Genomic DNA, 15291 nt, shown 5'->3' with positions numbered 1-15291 from the left:
TTTGTCTAGATATATGCCCAGAAGTGGGATTGCTGGATCATATAGTAATTCTATTTTTAGTTTTCTGAGGAACCTCCATACTGTTTTCCATAGTGGTTGTACCAACTTACATTCCCACCAGCAGTGTAGGAGGGTTCCCTTTTCTCCACACTCTCTCCAGCATTTGTTATTTGTAGACTTTTTAATGATGGCCATCTAACCAGTGTGAGGTGATACCTCATTGTAGTTTGGATTTGCATTTCCCTAATAATTTGTGATGTTGAGCATCTTTTCATGTGCCTACTAGGCATCTGTATGTCTTCTCTGGAGAAATGTCTATTAAGTTCTTCTGCCCATTTTTTGATTGGGTTGTCTGTTTTTTTTTGTTGAGTTATATGAGCTCTTTGTATATTTTGGAGATTAAGCCCTTGTCTGTTGCATCATTTACAAATATTTTCTCCCATTCTGTAGGCTGTCTTTTCAGTTGTTTGTTTGTTTTTTTGTTTGGGTTTTTTTTTTTTTTTATGGTTTCTTTTGCTGTGCAAAAGCTTGTAAGTTTGACTAGGTCCCATTTGTTTATTTTTGTTTTTATTTCTATTGCCTTGGGAGACTGACGTAAGAAAACATTTGTATCAAAGAATGTTTTGCCTATGCTCTCTTCTAGGAGTTTTATGGTGTCATGTCTTATGTTTAAATCTTTAAGCCATTTTGATTTTAGTTTTATGTATGGTGTGATGGAGTGTTCTAACTTCATTGATTTACGTGCAGCTGTCTAATTTTCTCAGCACCACTTGCTAAAGAGTCTTTTTCCCATTTTATATTCTTGGCTCTAAGTGTGTTGGTTTATTCCTGGGCTTTCTGTTCTGTTCCATTGATCTGTATGCCTGTTTTTGTACCAATACCACACTGTTTTGATTACTGTAGCTTTGTAGTATTGTCTGAAATCTGGGAGAGTTATGCCTCCTGCTCTGTTGTTTTTTCATCAGGATTGGTCTGCCAATTCTGGGTGTTTTGTGGTTCCACATAAATTTTTGGATTATTTGTTCTAGTTCTGTGAAAAATGTCATGGGTATTTTCATAGGGATATCATTAAATCTGTAGATTGCTTTGGGTAGTATTGCCATTTTAACAATATTAATTCTTCAAATCCAAGAGCATGGAAAATCTTTCCATTTCTTTGAATCCGCTTTTATTTCCTTTATTAATGTTTTATAGTTCTCAGCATATAAGTCTTTCACCTCTTTGGTCAAGTTTATTCCTAGGTTTTTTTTTTTTTTTTTTGGTGTGATTTTAAAAGGTTTTTTTTTTTTTTTTTACATTCCCTTTCTGATATTTCATTGTTAGTGTAAAGGAATGCAACCAATTTTTTGAATGTTAATCTTGCATCCTGCTACTTTGCTAAATTCATTTATTAGATCTAGTAGTTTTTGTATGGAGTCCTTAGGGTTTTCTCTACACTGTATCATGTCATCTGTATATAGTGACAATTTTACCTCTTCCCTTCCAATCTGGATACATTTTATTTCTTATTTTTTTAATTTATTTTTTATTTTATTTATTTATTTGATTATTTTTATTTTTTCTTATCATTTATTTCTATATGTTGAAGAGAAGTGGTGAGAGTGGGCATCCTTGTCTTGTTCCAGATTTTAGAAGGAAGGCTTTCAGCTTTTCACCATTGAATATTATATTGGCTGTGGGTTTGTCATAAATGGCTTTTATTACGTTAAGATATGTTCCCTCTATTCCCACTTTGGTAAGAGTTTTTATCATGAATGGATGTTGAATTTTGTCAAATGCTTTTTCTGAATCTATTGAGATGATCATGTGGTTTTTGACTTTTCTTTTGATAATGTGGTGTATTACATTGATTTGCATATGTTGAACCATCCTTGTGAACCTGGGATGAATCCCACCTGGTTGTGGTGTATGACCTTCTTTATGTGTTGTTGGATTCAGTTTGCTAATATTTTATTGAGAATTTTTGCATCTATATTCAGCAAAAATATTGGCCTGTACTTTTCTTTTTTGGTGATGTCTTGTTTTTGGTATCAGGGTGAAGGTGGCTTCATAGGATGTCTTTGGGAGCATTCCTTTCTCTTCAGTCTTTTGGAAGATTTTGAGAAGAATCAGTTTAAGTTCTTCTTTCTATGTTCGGTAGAATTCACCAGTGAAGCCATCTGGCCCTGGACTTTTGTTTATAGGAAGTTATTTTATTATTATTATTATAGATTCTATTTCACTTCTAGTGATCAGTCTGTTCAAATTATCTATTTCTTCTTGATTCAGTTTTAGTGGGCTGTAAGTTTCTAGAAATTTGTCCATTTCTTCTAGGTTGTCAAATTTGTTGGCATATAATTGTTCATAGTATTCTCTTATTTTTGTTGTATTTCTGTGATATCAGTTGAGATTTCTCCTTTTTCATTTCTTATTTTGTTTATTTGGGTTCTCTCTCTTTTCTTTTTGGTGAACCTGGCCAGAGGTTTGTCAATTTTGTTTACCTTTCAAAGAACCAGCTCTTGGTTTTGTTGATTTTTTCTAGTTTTTAAAATCTCTATTTTATTTATTTCCTCCCTGATCTTTATTATTTCCTTCCTTCTGCTGACTTTAGGTTTTGTTTGTTCTTCTTTTTTTAATTCTTTTAGTTGGTAGGTTAGGTTGTTTTCTTTAGATTTTTCTTGTTTTTTGATAAACGCGTGTATTGCTATGAACTTCCCTCTAAGAACTGTTTTTCTGTGTCCCATGGATTTTGTTTAGTTGTGTTTTCATTGTTTTTGTCTCAAGGTATTTTTTAATTTCCTTTTTGATTTCCTCGTTGACCCATTGGTTTTTTAGTAGCATGTTATTTAGTCTCCATGTAATCATTTTTTTCTTGTTTCTTTTCCTGTGGTTGATTTCTAATTTCATACCATTGTGGTTAGAGAAGATGCTTGAAATAATTCTATACTCTTAAATTTGTTGAGGTTAGTTTTGTGCCCTAGGATATGGTTAGTCCTAGAGAATGTTTCATGTGCATTTGAGAAGAATGTATATTCTGTTTTTCGGGGGATGTAGTATCCTGAAAATGTCAATTAAGTCTAACTGTTCCATTGTATCATTTAGGACCTTTGTTCCCTTACTGATTCTTTGTCTGGTAGATCTGTCCATGGATGCAAGTGGGGTGTTAAAGTCTCCTACTATTATTGTATTCCTACTGATTTCTCCCTTTATGTCTACTAGTGTTTGGGTTCTCCTATATTAGGTGCATATATGTTGATGAGTATAAAATCCTGTTCTTCTACTGATCCTTTTATCATTATATAGTGTCCTTCTTTATCTTTCTTTATAGCCTTTGCTTTAAAGTCTATTTTGTCTGAGATGAGTATTGCAACTTCTGCTTTCTTGTCATTTTCCTTTGCATGAAATATCTTTTTCCATCCTCTCACTTTCAATCCATGTGTGTCCTTTGCCCTAAGGTGGGTCTCTTGTAGGCAGCATATTGTAGGCTCTTGTTTTCTTTATCAAGTCTGCCACTCTATGTCTTTTGATTGAAGCATTCAGTCCATTGACATTTAAGGTAATTATTGATACATATGTATTTATTGCCATTTCAAACCTTGTTTTCCAGTTGATTCTTTGTTTCTTCTTTGTTCCTTTCTTTTTCTTTTTGTGGTTTGATGATTTCCTTTTATTTTATGCTCATTTTCTCTTCTTTTAGTTTTTTGTGAATCTACTGTATGTTTCTGATTTGTGGTTGCCCTGTTTTTCAAGTATGTTAACCCCTTCCTACATCTGCTTGCCTTAGACTGATAGTCATATAATCTCAAATACATTCTTTAAAAAAAGAAAAAGAATCTGCATTTTCTTACTCTCCTTCCCCACGTTTTATGATTTTGATGTCCCTTTTTACATCTTCATGTTTATCCTTTTGCTGTTCCTTGTTTTTATCATTGCTTTCACAAATAGGGTTTTTTTTTCCTGTTTTGATGTGTATACTGGCTAATTTAAGTGATTTACTTTCCAATTGTTATTTCCTCCTTCCTATTTCTTCTTGCTTCTTTTCTATTTAGAGATGACTTTTCAATATTTCTTCTAGGATAGGTATAGTATTGCTGTATTCTTTTAGTGTTTGCTTGTCTGAGAAATTCTTTATTTCTCCTCCTATTCTAAATGATAATCTTGCTGGGTAGAGTATTCTAGGTTGCAGATTTTTCTCTTTCAAGACTCTGAATATATTTTGCCACTCCCTTCTGGCCTGCAGTGTTTCTGTAGAGCAATCAGCTGATAGCCATATGGGGGTTCCCTTGTAATAAACTCTTTGTTTTTCTCTTGCTGCTTTTAGAATCCTCTTTTAACTTTTGCCATATTTATTATATTATGTCTTGGTGTAGGTCTGTTTGGATTCATCTTGTTTGGGAACGTCTGTACTTCCTGTATCTGGATATCTGTTTCCTTGTTTAGGTTTGGGAAATTTTCATCCATAATTTCTTCAAACACATTTTCAATCCCCTTTTCTCTTTCTTCTCCCTTTGGAATCCCTATTATGCATAGATTGGCCTGATTTATATTATCCCATAGTTCTCTTATATTGCTTCCATTTCTTTTTTTTTTTTTTCATTTAGCTTTCTGTCTGCTGTTTTGATTGGGTCATTTCCATTGGTCTATCTTTCAGGTCACTTATTCTTTCTTCTACATTATTCATCTTGCTATTCATTGCCTTGAGCTCAGCTTTTGTCTAAGAAAATGAATTTTCTAATTTTTCTTGGCTCCTCCTTACAGTTTCTAGTTCCTTTATACAGTAATCTGAATTTCTGTTGATAGCCTTTCTTAATTCCTTCCGTATTTTCATTACCTCCTTTTGGAATTCTGTGTGAAGAGGTCTGTTTCATTGTTTGTTTCATTGTTTATTCCTTCAGGGGAATTTTCTTGGTGTTTTAACTGAGAGTGGTTCCTCTACTTCTTCATTTTGCTTATATTTCTCTTAGTCTATGAGTTTAGGACAAACAATTATCTACTGTAGTCTTGGAGGGCTATTTATAAGCGGGAGAGTCCCTATGTAGCTTGTGTGGGTTTAATAATTTTTTGGTTTGAGGGCTGTTTTTGGTTTGGATGCTTGACATCTCTTTCCTCAGCATGTGCTGGCTGTTATCCTCTTGAAAGGGGGTGTGCAGCTATGCAGGTGCACAGCTTACACAGGCTCCCAGGAAGGTGGGGGCAGTGGTGGGCTCCTGGTCGCAGGTCCCTCCACAGCAGTGGTGGTGGGTGAGGACATATGCCCCCGGGGAGGTGGGGGCAGTGGTTGGCCTGGGATTGCTGGGCCGTCAGCAGCAGCTATGTGTTGTGCAGGCTCCTGGGAAGGTGAGGGCAGTGACCTGCACCTGCTTAAGGGTCCTCAGCAGTGGTGGCAGCAGCAGCAACCTGCATGTGCCTCTGGAGTCCTAGATGGAAGCCTCAGCTCGTGCCTGCACCTGGAGCTCATGTAGGCGGTGCACTGCTGCCAGTGAGCATGTGTAGATAGAAGCTCCTATGGCAGGCCCACCTGTCTCCTTGTACATCCCCTAACAATGATGCCTTGCCTCTCTGGCAGGCCCAGGATTCTTCTTGGACTCCCTCAGTGGTGGTGCACTACATCCTAGCCCCCTCAAGCTGTCTTCACACAGCCAACCCCAGTCCTCTCCCCAGGGTCTGACCTCTGAAACCCCAGCCTCAGTACCCAGCCCCACCCACCCCAGCCCCCAGTGGACAAGCAGACAAGCATCTCAGGCTGGGCAGTGCTTGTCGGCACCAACCCTCTGTATAGGTCTCTCTACACTTTACCCTCTGCATACCTGTTGCTGTGCTCTCCTCCAAAGCTCCAAAGCTCCCCCTCTGTCCTCACTGATCTCCCTGCCAGTGAGAGGATTTCTAGTGTGCAGAAACCTTTCCTCTTTCCCAGCTCTCTCCCAGATGTGCAGGTCTCATCCCTATTCCTTTCACTCTTTTTTTCTTTTTTACTTTGCCCTACTCAGTTATGTGGAGATTGTCTTGTCCTTTTCGAAGTCTGAGGTCTTCTGCCAGCACTCAGTAGATGTTCTGTGAGAGATATTCCAGATGTAGATGTATTTTTGATATATCTGTGGGAGAAGGAGAACTCCATGTCCTACTCCTCTGCCATCTTGATCCGATCTCCTGCGATCGTTGATGTGTCAGCTTGACTAGGACATGGTACCCAGTTTTTGGTCAAATATAGTCCAGCTAGATATTGCTATAAATATTGACGTGATTAACACTTAAATATGAAGACTTTGAGTAAAACAGATTAATCTCTCTAATGTAAGCAGGCCTTATCCAATGAGTTGAAGGCTTTAAGAAAAAAGACTAAGGCCAACAAGGAAGAAAGAATTCTGCCTCCAGACTGCCTTTGGACTGGAGACTGTAATATCAACTCTTTCCTGGGTCTCCAGCCTGCCGGCCTGCCCTAGTGACAGCCTCCCACACCCCACACCCAGCTGAATGGACCAATTCCTTAAAATAAATGTCTCTCTCTCTCTCAGATTAAATGTCATCTCTCAGATAAAATTTTTAAAAAAAAAAAAAAATATATATATATATATATTTTTGCGGTATGTGGGCCTCCCACTGCTGTGGCCCCTCCCGTTGCGGAGCGTAGGCTCCAGACGCGCAGGCCCAGCGACCATGGACCATGGGCCCAGCCGCTCCATGGCATGTGGGGTCCTCCCAGACCGGGGCACGAACCCATGTCCCCTGCATTGGCAGGCGGACTCTCAACCACTGTGCCACCAGGTAAGCCCTAAAAATATTTTTATTTGAATAGTTTCTATTGTTTATGACTTTGTACGTTTTTCTTATAATAAGTTCTTGTTTATTCTGTTTAGTGCTTGTATTCTTAAATTTTACCTTTCTGACATTTGTATTATGGCATTTTTTTTTTTTTTTTTTTTTTTTTTTTTTTTTTTTTTTGCCGTATGCGGGCCTCTCACTGTTGTGGCCTCTCCCATTGCGGAGCACAGGCTCCGGACGCGCAGGCCCAGCGGCCATGGCTCACGGGCTCAGTCGCTCCGCGGCATGTGGGATCTTCCCGGACCAGGGCACGAACCCGTGTCTCCTGCATCGGCAGGCGGATTCTCAACCGCTGGGCCACCAGGGAAGCCCTATGGCATATTTTAGTCATTACTTTGTTTTCTACATCACTGACTGGGCTGTATTTCTTACTCCAGATCCTTTTTCTTCTCTCCTTGATATGTTTATACTATATGTATATGTATTTATATACATATAGATATATTTGTACATAGTGTATGTATATTTATACTATATGTATGTATACTATGAATAGTATATATATGTAGTATAAATAAACATTTATTTATTCATTTATTCATTCATTCATTTGTACTAGGGTTCTCTGTTCCCCACTGCCTTTCTCTACTAAAATTATGAGGAGTTTTTAAGAACAATTTTACTTCCTTAAAACAAACTCTACCCTATCAAAGTATCCTACATTTTCTTTAGTTACAATAGCATGTTTCATTAACAGCTTTTACTGTTTCTTTTGTAGCAGGAATTTTCTTTTCCAAGAATACTTATTCTGGAATATAGTTCATACTCTATTAATTTGGACTTAATTTTTTTATATGCTGAAGTTTATTGCTCACCATTGATTTATTTCCTCTGTATGTTCTCCTTTCTTGAGGTTCTGTTCTGGTTCTTTTATTGGTTTGCTAGATTCCTTTTAAGTATTTTCTTCAGATAGTAGAGTGAGTGATATTTTCTTTGTATAAACAAATTAACTTCTTTCACTTTGTCTAATGAATGACATCATTGATGTGTGTAGGATTCAGTGGGGCAGCTCTTTTCTTTCAGGAGTTATAATTATCATTTGCTATTTTTAGGTTCCAGTGTTGTTGAAGAGAAATCTAATTTACTTAAGTAGCTTGTCTTTCTGAGTCGGAGTCTTTATGATCGTTTTTTAATTTTTGAATTTCTCAAATTTTATGCTGTTTTGTCATCAATGTCACCCAGCAAAATGTCATCCTTTTACATATTCAGACCATTATTCATCTTAGGATTGTTATTTTTCTTTTGATGGAATAATTATTATCTCACTTTCATTCACTTTTTCTCCTCTTGTTATTCATATATTACATTTCCTAGATTCATCTGTCATTTCTCTTATTTTTTCTCTGAATCTCATGTTTTGATTTTTTCCTTAGAAAACAACAGGAGTCAATGAACATCAAAATTCATACATGGGAGTCATGATTAAAATCTCAAGCCATTCATAATCAAGATCCCACAAAACAAGAGGGCAAATTTATCTAATGCCTCAGCTTATATGTTCTTGAAGGGAATTACTAGATATATTTATAGTTGTCAATTGTGGATTCTTCCTTTTTCCATTCTTAAAGTGGGCAGGTGCCGGCTTTGCTAGACTAGTGTAGTTAATGATAGACATAAGTATTCAATTTTCTGTTCAGTTTTAATCATTTTGTTGTGAATTTTTATTAAATTTGACTAGAGGCTTTTGCCAGTGTCAAACATGAATAAGAGAAAAAGAAAATTTTAGGTAATATTAAGAGAAGAATCTACGTTAAAATTTTCAGTTTCTCTTGTGCATAAAAATAATTACTGTATCTTTTTCCTTTCGTGAGATGAAATGAATAATATCTTTGAGAAGGAAAAAATATTATCAGTACATCCTGTTATAATATGATAACTAATCTTTGCAGGTTGTTTTTTTAACATCATTCCCAAATGGGCTAGAACAAAAACTCTTTCATAAAATTAATTTTGTGGATTGGAAGATAAATTTACATTTTGTTTTGAATTCAGTTAGTGATAATATGTATTCCAATTTTTGTCCACCAAGCCTGCATCGAGGTATATGCACATATGTTTGCATGCTGATGTCAGATGTTTATAATTCCATGTCCTTATTTAACATAATTCAGTTGTATTCAATCTCAGCTTTCCTGCAGTGACTAAGAATAAAATAAAAATACAATATTGATATTTGTCCTTCATAATTGAAAATCAGCCAATGAGAATCATAGGTATTTTTGGTTGTGAATGTGGGTATGACTAAAAATGAATGACATTCCCTGATAAAACAGGGGTTATATCTATGGCCCACGGGTCAAATCCTGCTGGCTGCCTATTTTCATATATCCTGCAAGCTAAGCTCATTTTCACATGTGTAAGTCATTGAAAAAAAAAATGAAAAGAATATTATTTCATAAAAAATTAAAATTATATGAAACATAAATTTCAGGGTCATAAATATAGATTTTCTGGAACATAGCCATACTCATCTGTATATTTTCTATGGTTGCTTTCATGGTACAGCCACAGAGTTGAGTAGTTATAACAAAGAGTATATAGCTTACAAACCCACAAACACTTACTATCTGACTCTTTTCAGAAAAACTTTATTGACCCTTGTGACACAAGATACAACATATACTTTCTAAAACTGGAATTATATTTAAGGTATAAGCATCCATTTGAATATCTTTTGCTAACAATTAACCCTGTTTTACAATTCCTTTTTTCTTTCAATATTAAGTTCAAAATAACTAGATGAAGGAAAAATTATATGTATAGAAAGTGCAGATTTTCAAAGCAAACTAGGTAGTAGAATAAGCTATAAACAGGAATTTTATTTTAAACCCATATATTGATTATAACTTATGATCTTAATAGAAGCTGGGCAATATGCTTGAATCAATCCATTTATTTCAAATGAGAAAACATTTATCCAATGACTGTCTTATGAAGGACACTAGAAGAACCTGTGGAGAATAAACATAGTTCCTTTACCTCTTATATCTAGTATAAGAGATTAGATAAGTGTGATTAATGAATAATACAAAAATCAAAATAAATAAAGTACTTAAGAAAACATCAGAACTGGGAAACAGAGCATGTTTCTCTATGTTTTGCAAGGTTTACTACATACGTCTCTCATGAATAGCTCCTGTATAAACAACAAAAAAAGAGAAGCACATTTCTGACTCATATTGTAAGAAAAAAAAATCACCCAGGGATTCATACAGTTTTTATTGAAATGAGACATTTTAAGAGTCCATATAAATAGTTCATTATATGTGAACAAACAGACTTTTACAAATAGCTGTCTTTATAGAAGTAGGACAGCTCCAATATTCACGTCTATCTTCTCCGTGTGGACTTTGTAGAAAATGATATTGCAAAGGAATAAAGTGTACTTTTTGTGTGCATATGGGCAAGAAACATTTCCTATACAAAAATTGGATCCTAAAATAATTAGGGTGAATATATTTCCCTGTTTTCCTGGCAGGATCCTTGTTCATTAAACCAAAATAACTATAACCTCACTCCTTTACCTCTCACACGTGTCCTGGTTTGGGTAATAAATTATATGATCATCATAATTATTACAGCAACATTTTGAGTAGGGATAGTGGGTGGTTTTAATGCTGATAGTTTATTGCTAATATCTCATTTTAATGTCTCTTCTTAATATTTGTTAGACTTTTATTTAGGTTTAAAAAGGAAATAATTACAGTAGAATAAATTTCTAATTCCTTGTCAAGATAGGGAAAGTTTCTCAACTTTCTTAAACATAACACAATGCAAAATTAGAAGTAATGCTAATTTTATTTTTACTTCAGCCACATAATTTTAGTCACCTAAAGTATGAGACATTTTTATAATAGCCACAAAGTAATATCACAGATATGAGACTAGGTCTGTATACATACACGTTGGTCTGCATGGGTACATGTTACTTTTTCTTGTGTTTCATAATTAAAAGATATAAAAAATATGGACAAGGATAATATCATTTGCTTATTTTTCTAATTAAAATAATTATCATTTATTTTTTAAATTGGACTTGAATATTCTGAAATATATTTGAAAATAGTCTTTATTTTATTATTTGAAATTTCCAAATTAGTCTCTTCACTTAATCTTTAATGTAATAAATCCCCGAATCACATTTCTTCTATTATAATGTGCGGCTTCAAAAGTGGGTAGAACAAAATTATATATGTATTTTGAGTCCATGCAGAATTTAGAAAGCATTAGAGGTTATATTTAAATAGAAACCAGTTAACATTTAATGTTAAGAATATTTAAACTTATGATGAAGTAACAAATCTTATTAATTGATTATCTGGAATTGAGAATCCATAATAATGTATCAAATTAAGAGGTTTTAAAGAAGAGATACTTGAACTCAGACCATGCCATTTATAAACTAAATCACCTTGAGTAAATTGTTGATTAATTAGAGATTTTGTTTCCTCATCCCAGGAATTACATAGGTGCTATCTGCTGAAGAAGGTTATCGTAAGATAATAATGTAGAAAAATGCTTGGCAAGCAGAAGATACTCAATACAATTAGTGATCTTATCTCTGTATCATTTTCCAAACAGTAGCAGTGCCCAAACGTTAGTGTACAATGTGCATCCAGTTTTTACCTGGCATTTTATAGAAATGTTTCTATTATTTCCCTTGATTAAACCAGCTTAAACTAACTTGAGACTTACTATTTTATTACCTATGAATAAAAATGTTTATTAAACAAATTAATAAGGTAAATGTAGCAGGATTCTTATATTAGTGAAGAAAATATTAAAATATTAATCATAGTACCTAACTTTGGAAGGGTCCTTAGAGATTAAGTATCTACCTACTTTATTTTACATATGACGAAATAATGGGAAAATAATCTTCCCAAAATCATTTTACTAAATCATTCATATGTGTATATGAATTTTGTTTTTACTGTAGGCAGATCTTTTCAACTCTTTGAGATAAAAAGGAAATAAATAGAAAAAGTTCACTTGTAAGACTGCAGTGCAGCTCAACAAAGGGTACAGTAGTTGAATGGGCTTTTAAACATTTGTCACAAAATGAATATATTATTGTCAAGAAATATTTTCCTAGTAGGTAATTTCTCTACTTAGTTTAGTAAACTAAGCTACTTTCTTACACTTGAAAAAAGCAATACTAAATCTTTAACAACACTATATATGCCTGTTATAGAAAGGGGTTAAAAACTGTATATTGGCCTTATATTGTTCATTTCTTCAAGGCAGGCTGGGACCATTAGCTCAACACCCAAACTCAAAGTCTTACACATCCAATTGCTTTAAATATAGCTAAAGTAAGCAGATGTTTAGACATTTAAACCCTTCCTGCTTTGCATACTCCACTAACTACACCCAAGATCTGCTAGCCATAGATAAGATAAACCCTGGGATCATGAAAGAACTCAAGCCACTGCTGCCTTCAGAGTTCTAGGACTCAGAACATTTCCCTTGTTTCCCTTGTGCTGTTAAGCAACATCATCAGCGCGTGTAAGTTTCCTCTGTGACTCTGCACACCCCCAACCCGGAGCTTCCCTGTCTTCTTCCCCTTCCTGTTGGTGGCCCAAACGGTTGCCTCTGGAAGGCCACAGGCTCTCAAGGATTGTCCTTCATGAGCAACCTTTCAAAGTGGCACCGAAATAAAGCCCATGATGTGCTGTTGCCACCTCTTGCCTTACCTTTTACCTTGATCAGCCCCCAAATCCCTTGAATTCACTACAAGACCAAACTTAAAAACAAAGACCTTGTAATTTATTTAGATTAACAAAATATTTTAAAATTAAATATTTCATTTTATTTTTTAATATATGAGACTAATTAAACCCACATAAAGAGTCATAGATCACATTTTTTCTTGTTCCTGTGAATCAAAAACTTTTTAAAAATTACTCAGATTTATGCTCAAGTGAAAGAAAAAAATCAGTTCTGATGCACCTGGTTCAAGTAACCAACAAAACAGCAATGATAACGTGTTCATAAACAGAATTTTAAGAATGCAGAGCAACATCTCATAATTTCTTATACAATCATCATCTCTAACCTGACTTAGTTAATGAATGTACCTAAAAAAGCAACAGGATAGGAATAACATGACTTTGGAGAAGAATCTAATCATTATCTAGAAAAATTTATAACCAGGGAACTATAAAGAACGATAAATTTTTCTTCTGGATAATTACAGCTCTCTCTTGACAAGTCTTCCTGAGTCTGGAACCCAAACCTACACAAAAACCCTCTACTTTTTCCTTCACAGTTAACTTTTCAAAACCTAGGTCACATAATTTCTCTTCTCAGTAACTTCTTGTGACTCAACATTGATTATAAAATAAAGTCCACTAAAGACTTTCCATAGCCTACCTTTCTGGTTCTAACACATTACATCATTTTTCCCACTAGACAAGTATTTAGTATTATCATTTCTCTATACTTTGCTAGTGATGAAGTTGAATCATACTTTAGAAGCCAACAACTCAGTTATCCTATTTGGTTTTCAAGATTGTGTGTGTGTGTGTGTGTGTGTGTGTGTGTGTGTGTGTGTGAGAGAGAGAGAGAGAGAGAGAGAGAGAGAGAGAGAGAGAGAGAGACATAGATATCTAAATATCTTTAAAATGTAAATTCAGTTTTTAATATCTAAAGCTTTTCCATTTAAAAGTATCAATATTTGTAAAAAAGGCATACTTGGAAACTAGACTTTTCATTTTGTTGGCCTGTTAAAATTAATCAATTATAATACATATACAAAAAAACTTAATTGTAAAATTTCATATTAATATACCTCTTACTTTAAAGTTTTATTTTAGGATATTTTCGCTTGTTTTACAAGAGAGCCATATATGTTTCAAATGCTTAAAAACTTAATTTCAGGATTTCAAATGCTGGACTATTTTTAAGGAAAAAAATTTTTTGCCATTGAGATATATTTTAAAATTGAAGTATGTACATCTCTGCAAATTGGAAATGTCTTTTTTAATGTATAAAGAGAAATGTTCCAGAATCTGATGATATTTGCATTTGGTTTTCACTAACGACCTCATTTTTCACTCCTGCAGGTAAAGTCTAGGATAATCCCGTCACTGTGATTCATTGATAGAGACCTACTTAATCACATGGCTGTATTAATAATTTTTGTTACACTTTATACCTTAGTGATTTTAAGAGGTCAGCATTCATCATTCTGTATCATGTTGGGCAACACTTCTTGGAGAAAGCTAAAAATTGAATTGATTTCTCAACTTTATTGAGACATGAGGGCACTGGTAATGCGTAATTGGTCATGACTGAATCCCATTTTCATTTACCTCTTACTGTTTTCCTCTGTGCAATAGGCAGAAAAGAAACCTGCATTTGCTGTAGATACTGACAGGTTAGAAATCATCTGATAGATGTTCTAGATGACTGAGGTTTGAAGATGTCTGGAAACACTTATGTGAGGGAAATGGCTGAAGGAACCAAAGAAGCTTGACCAGAGAAGAACATAATTAAAGGAGACATGATCATTTTTTCAGATATTTGAGAACCGGGAATTTACAATGGGTGTCATGTCTTTGGTGTGTGGTTACAGATGTACTGTAACCAAGTAGGTACCGAGGGGTTAACCAACAGGGTTTGGAGAGATGCCTCAAGGGGGTGCTGACCTCCAAAGATGAGAGCTCCTCCAACTTTAATGTGCACACAAATCGCCTGGATGTCTTGTTAAAATGAAAACTGACTCCGTAGGTCTTAGGTGGGACCTGAGATTCTGAATTTCTAATAAGCTCTTAGATGTTAAAACGTTTTTGATTCTAGTTGGTGAAATTGAAGGAGTAACTGGAATCCAAGTTTATGAAGGTTATTTGGGAATAAGCAGAAACTGCAGTTTAGCCTTGAATGAAACTGGTTCAAAGAAGCCAGATATCCAGGCAAACATAGAAAACAGCAGTGCCCAAAGCATCTGACTAAACCAAATGGAACATACAGGTGATCTTGGACAAGTCAAGTGGCATCAATGTCACAGAGGAAAAAAAGTGCTCAGAAAGCAGCTCAGAGACAAAAATGCACCTAATGACAAACAAATGGCAGGATCTAAAATTTGGAGCATCTAACAAAATTAATTGATTCTACACTCTCCGCTCCCCTAAATGCCCAATTTTAGTTGTTGAATTTTACTGATAATTGCCTTGATATTGGAACATATCATTAAAGTCATGGAAGTAGTAGAATTAGGACTAATCGGTAAAAAATATAAGAAAGTCAATTCAGCTCACTGTAAGGAATTATTTTCTTAAAACATAATGAGTATACCTAAAAACAAAACCAACAAAACAATCAGAGTGGCTGGTCTTACATTATGTAATGCAACTTTTGAAAACAGTGGAGCCACTCTACCTTTTATAGATTTTAAACAGGTATTCCTGTTTTAGATAAAATAAATTTCAAAATTCTTTCCTAAATTACAGTTTTATGATACTAAGATTTTAAGTGATCATTATGCAGTTG

Source organism: Kogia breviceps, chromosome 6, assembly GCF_026419965.1.
Source record: "Kogia breviceps isolate mKogBre1 chromosome 6, mKogBre1 haplotype 1, whole genome shotgun sequence".
NCBI classification, from domain to species: Eukaryota; Metazoa; Chordata; class Mammalia; order Artiodactyla; family Physeteridae; genus Kogia; species Kogia breviceps.
This window is presented reverse-complemented; position numbering follows the sequence as displayed.